Source organism: Pseudophryne corroboree, chromosome 6, assembly GCF_028390025.1.
Source record: "Pseudophryne corroboree isolate aPseCor3 chromosome 6, aPseCor3.hap2, whole genome shotgun sequence".
Classification (NCBI taxonomy): Eukaryota; Metazoa; Chordata; class Amphibia; order Anura; family Myobatrachidae; genus Pseudophryne; species Pseudophryne corroboree.
The window spans coordinates 786,298,753-786,304,850 of record NC_086449.1 but is presented as its reverse complement, the minus strand read 5'-3'; positions in this window follow the sequence as shown (position 1 = coordinate 786,304,850).

The following is a 6,098-nucleotide window of genomic DNA, read 5'->3' as shown; positions in this document are numbered from 1 at the left end:
ATGACTGATGACGGACCTGCTGGACACTGTCAGCTCAGCAGCACCGCAGACTGCTACAGTAAGCTGCTATAGTAGTATGTATAAAGAAGAAAGAAAAAAAAAAAAACCACGGGTAGGTGGTATACAATTATGGATGGACGAGCGACTGCCGACACAGAGGTAGCTACAGCCGTGGACTACCGTACTGTGTCTGCTGCTAATATAGACTGGATGATAATGAGATGAAATCAATATATATATATATAATATCACTAGTACTGCAGCCGGACAGGTAGATATATTTATTATGTAATGACTGATGACGGACCTGCTGGACACTGTCAGCTCAGCAGCACCACAGACTGCTACAGTAAGCTACTATAGTAGTATGTATAAAGAAGAAAGAAAATAAAAAAAAACCACGGGTAGGTGGTATACAATTATGGATGGACGAGCGACTGCCGACACAGAGGTAGCTACAGCCGTGGACTACCGTACTGTGTCTGCTGCTAATATAGACTGGATGATAATGAGATGAAATCAATATATATATATATATATAATATCACTAGTACTGCAGCCGGATAGGTAGATATATTTATTATGTAATGACTGATGACGGACCTGCTGGACACTGTCAGCTCAGCAGCACCGCAGACTGCTACAGTAAGCTACTATAGTAGTATGTATAAAGAGGAAAGAAAAAAAAAACCACGGGTAGGTGGTATACAATTATGGATGGACGAGCGACTGCCGACACAGAGGTAGCTACAGCCGTGGACTACCGTACTGTGTCTGCTGCTAATATAGACTGGATGATAATGAGATGAAATCAATATATATATATATAATATCACTAGTACTGCAGCCGGACAGGTATATATATTTATTATGTAATGACTGATGACGGACCTGCTGGACACTGTCAGCTCAGCAGCACCGCAGACTGCTACAGTAAGCTACTATAGTAGTATGTATAAAGAAGAAAGAAAAGAAAAAAAACCACGGGTAGGTGGTATACAATATTATATATATATTATATACAATTATATATATATATATATATATATATATATATATATTAAACTCACTGGTGGTGATTATTAAACTGGTGGTCAGGTCACTGGTCACACTATCAGCAACTTGCAAGTAGTACTCCTAAGCAGACAATCACAATATATATTATACTGGTGGTCAGTGTGGTCACAATGGCAGTGTGGCACTCTGGCAGCAAAAGTGTGCACTGTACGTTATATGTACTCCTGAGTAATGCTCTCAGACTCTAACTGCTCCCCACTGTCAGTGTCTCCCCCACAAGTCAGATAATACAGTCACACTATCTATCACTTCAGCAAGTAACTACTAGTACTCCTCCTAATGCTCCCCAAAATTACTACTGTGTCTCTCTCTACTGTCTCACTCTCTTCTCTATAAACGGAGAGGACGCCAGCCACGTCCTCTCCCTATGAATCTCAATGCACGTGTGAAAATGGCGGCGACGCCGGCTCCTTATATAGAATCCGAGTCTCGCAATAGAATCCGAGCCTCGCGAGAATCCGACAGCGGGATGATGACGTTCGGGCGCGCTCGGGTTAACCGAGCAAGGCGGGAAGATCCGAGTCGCTCGGCCCCGTGTAAAAAAAACTGAAGTTCGGGCGGGTTCGGATTCCGAGGAACCGAACCCGCTCATCCCTACTGTTGATGAGGTGCCTTTTTCTGTTGTGTGGGAACATAAGGAAGAAAAGATGACTTACCCGCAGTAGCGATAGACACCAGGTCAGCCAGGCCATCACCAAACAAGACACTACCGTTGAAGGGGAGAGCTTCCATATTTTTCTTGGAGTCTGCCTCAGCATTCCATTGATGGATCGACAGTGCCCTCCTGGCCGAGACCGCCATGGCATTGGCTCTTGATCCCAAGAGGCCAACATCCAGTACGGGCAGTACGGATGGTGTAATGGTTAGCATTACTGCCTCACAGCACTGAGGTCATGGGTTCGATTCCCACCATGGCCCTAACTGTGTGGAGTTTGTATATTCTCCCCGTACTAGCGTGGGTTTCCTCCGGGTACTCCGGTTTCCTCCCACAATCCAAAAATATACTGATAAGTTAATTGGCTCCCAACAAAATTAACACTAGCGTGAATGTGTCTGTGTGTACATGTAATAGGGAATATAGATTGTAAGCTCCACTGGGGCAGGGACTGATGTGAATGGGCAAATATTCTCTGTACAGCGCCGCAGAATATGTGTGCGCTATATAAATAACTGGTAATAAATAAAATAAATAATAAATAACATCCCTCGTCGCATCCTTTAGGTAATCTGCAGCGTCCTTGATATAACCAAGAGTCAAAAGAATATTATCTTTATCAAGGGTATCCATATCAGAAGCTAAATTATCAGCCCATTTAGCAATAACATTACTCACCCATACCGACGCCACAGCAGGTCTGAGCAATGCACCAGTATTAACGAAAATGGCCTTCAAAGACGTCTCCAGCTTGTGATCTGCCGGATCCTTGAGAGCAGCCGTGTCAGGGGACAGAAGCACCACCTTCTTGGACAAACGGGATAGAGCCTTGTCGTCATTCGGAGACTACTCCCATTTTCCCTGTCATCAGAGGGGAAAGGATACGCAATAAAAATTATCTTGGGAATCTGCCACCTCTTGTCCGGCGACTCCCAAGCTTTTTCACAAAGAGCATTAATTTCATGAGAGGGGGGAAACTTCACCTCAGTTTTTTTCCCTTTAAAAAGGCAAATTCTTGTTTCCTGAACAGCCTGTTCGTCAGAGATACGTAAGACATCTTTAATAGCCACAATCATGTACTGAATACTCTTAACTACCCTTGGGTGTAAAGTAGCCTCATTAAAAATCGACATAGGAATCAGAGTCCGTGTCGGCATCTGTATCTACCATCTGGGTAAATTAACGTTTTAGTGACCCTGAGGGGGTCTGCACCTGAGCTAAAGCATCCTCCATGGATTTTCTCCATGTTTGTGTCCAAGAATCAGATTTATCTAGCCTCTTAGACAACAAAGCCACATTAGCATTAAGTGTACTCAACATACCAACCCAATCAGCAGTCGGCATTTCCAGCTCCTTTTCTGCGCCCCCAGTAACTTCCTCCGGGGAGGAACACTCAGCCTCAGACATGCCGATACGAAGTACCGACACCCAACACACACACTGGCCAAATAAAGGGGACAGCCTACAGGGAAGCCCCGAGAGAGAAACACAGAGGGAGTATGCCAGCTCACACCCCAGCGCCCATACACTACACAACAATAATATATGTCAGCAGCGCTTTATAATAATAATAAAAGCACCAAAATTATTTGTGCCCTCCCCCTGTTTTGCTCCCTTTTACTTGCGAGGAGCCTGGAGAACCGGGCCAGCGTTCTCTGCAGCGGCTGTGGAGAGAAGAAAATGGCGCTGGTGAGCTGTGCAGCTAAACCCCGGCCCTTCCCGGCGCGCTTCAGTCCCGCTCAAATTTAAATTATTTATACTGGCAGGGGTCTTATATACGGTGCCCGGGCACCGAATATGGCTTTTACCAGTCCCAAAGACCTCAGTAACTGCTGCCCAGAGCACTCCCCCCAGTGCCCTGTACCCTGTGAGTGCCGTTGGTGAAGTGTGTGTGGGAGCATGGAGCGCAGCGCTACCGCTGCGCTGTACCTCCGTTACTGAAGTCTTCTGCCGTCTGACGCCTTCTGTTCTTCTAATACTCACCCGGCTTCTTTCTTCTGGCTTCTGTGAGGGGGGTGACGGCGCGGCTCCGGGAACAAGCAGCTAGGCGTACCAAGTGATCGAACCCTCTGGAGCTAATGATGTCCAGTAGCCTAAGAAGCAACCCCCTTGAACTAAGAAGAGTTAGGTCTGATTTCTCTCCCCTCACTCCCACGATGCAAGGAGCCTGTAGCCAGCAGGTCTCCCTGAAAATAAAAAACCACAACAAAAGTCTTTAGAGATACTCTGTAGAGCTCCCCTAGTGTGTGTCCCATCACTCCTGGGCACAAAGTCTAACTGAGGTCTGGAGGAGGGGCATAGAGAGAGGAGCCAGTTCACACCCAGTCAAAGTCTTTTTAGTGTGCCCAAGCTCCTGCGGATCCCGTCTATACCCCATGGTCCTTTAGGAGTCCCAGCATCCTCTAGGACGTAAGAGAAATTATATATACTATATCAGGGCTGGTGCAAGGTCTCTATGCACCCTAGGCAAAGCTTCAACCTGGGGCCCCCTAACCTGCAACCCCCCTGCAGGAGGTGCATCAAGGCTATGAGGAGCAGCCATGGGGGTGCCCCTCGGGAGTCATAGTTACATCCGCTTCCGATGTGCCTTCACATGACTTGATTTTACTTGTGTCAGCACAGAGGAAGCACTGAGACACTATGTGGTACAGTCTGATAGTGGTAGCTGCACTTGATTTGACCCGTAGCAGCAGCAAAGTGTAAAAGGAGGAGGCTGCATACAGAGACATCCTTGAGCTTTCAGCTAGATGAATTCAGTGGCGCCCTCCAGCAGCTGACAAACCCTAGGCAGCCGCCTAAAGCTGCCTAATGGTAGAGCTGGCCCTGTACTATATACAGGGGCGCTGGAATGTTTTTAGGTTGGGGGGGGGGGCGTAGAAAAAAAGTATATTGGCGCCCCCATGGTGCCGGCCTCCTCTCCCTTTTTATCCGCTGTGCGGATGAGCGCTTACCTCCGGATCCACGCGGGCGGCAGCTCCTTTAAAAACAGTCAGCTACCGCAGGGTGCTGTGTCCTCCTATCTTCAGTTGTGTCCTAGCCACCGCCGGCTGTCTCTCCTTCACAGATGCATTACTGGGAGGAGGCGTGGCCAGGCTGGGACATCCTGGGACCATAGCCACGCCACCTCCCCGTAATGCAACTATAAAGGAGAGACAGCCTTTTGCGCTCCGGAAAAGGGTGTGTGGCCTCTCCACAGGGGGCGTGTCCTTCAGTGTAGTAATACCCCTTATACTATCTAGTACTGGTGCCCCTTTCACATTATAGCACACGGTAGTATTATTATTATTATTATTATCCTTTATTTTTATGGCGCCACAAGGGTTCCGCAGCGCCCAATTACAGAGTACATAAGCACATAATCAAAACAGGAAAACAGTGACTTACAGTTGACGACAATATAGGACAAGTACAGGGTAACTAAGCATTACTACACCAGTGAATGACAGCGATAAGTTCCAGGTGGCCAAAATCTGCGAGATTTGGGCAGTTGAGGATTATTAAAGTAAGAAAAGGATAAGCACATGAGGGAAGAGGGCCCTACTCGTGAGAGCTTACATTCTAAGGGGAGGGGTAGACAGACAGGGGTGACACAGATGGGGTACATAGAGAGCGTGGAACAGAGGTTTAGGATGAGATTTGGCTGGGTTTGGTGAAGAAGTGGGTCTTAAGAGCCCGTTTGAAGTTTTATAGAGAGGTGGAGAGTCTGAGGGGGAGAGGTAAAGAATTCCAGAGGAAGGGAGCAGCACGTGAAAAATCTTGGAGATAGGAGTGGGAGGAAGTAATCAGAAGACAGGAGAGTCGGCGTGCATTAGCAGAGCGAAGAGGACAGGTGGGAGAGTAAAGGGAGATAAGGTCAGAGATGTAGATGGGAGAGGAGTGGGTGAGGGCTTTGTAAGTGAGTGTGAGAAGTTTGAATTGGATTCTGAAAGGGAAGGGAAGCCAGTGAAGGGCTTGTAGGAGAAGGGAGGTGGACATAGTGCGTTTGGTGAGGAAGATAAGCCGGGCAGCGGCATTGAGGATAGATTGGAGTGGAGAGAGGTAATTGTCAGGGAGGCCAGTTAGGATAGTCCAGTCTGGAAATAATCAGTGAGTGAATAATGATCTTAGTGGCATCCTGGGTGAGAAAAGGTCTGATCCTGGAAATGTTTTTGAGATGAAAATGACAGGTTTGTGAGAGGTGCTGAATGTGTGGTTTGAAGGAGAGGAAGGAGTCAAGGATTACACCAAGACAGCGTACTTGGGGGCTAGAGGAGATAGTCGTGCCATTAATGGATAGTGAGATTGTGGGAGGTGAGGTTGTGCGGGAGGGTGGGAAGATGATAAGCTCAGTCTTAGACATGTTGAGTTTAAGAAAGCGCTGGGACAT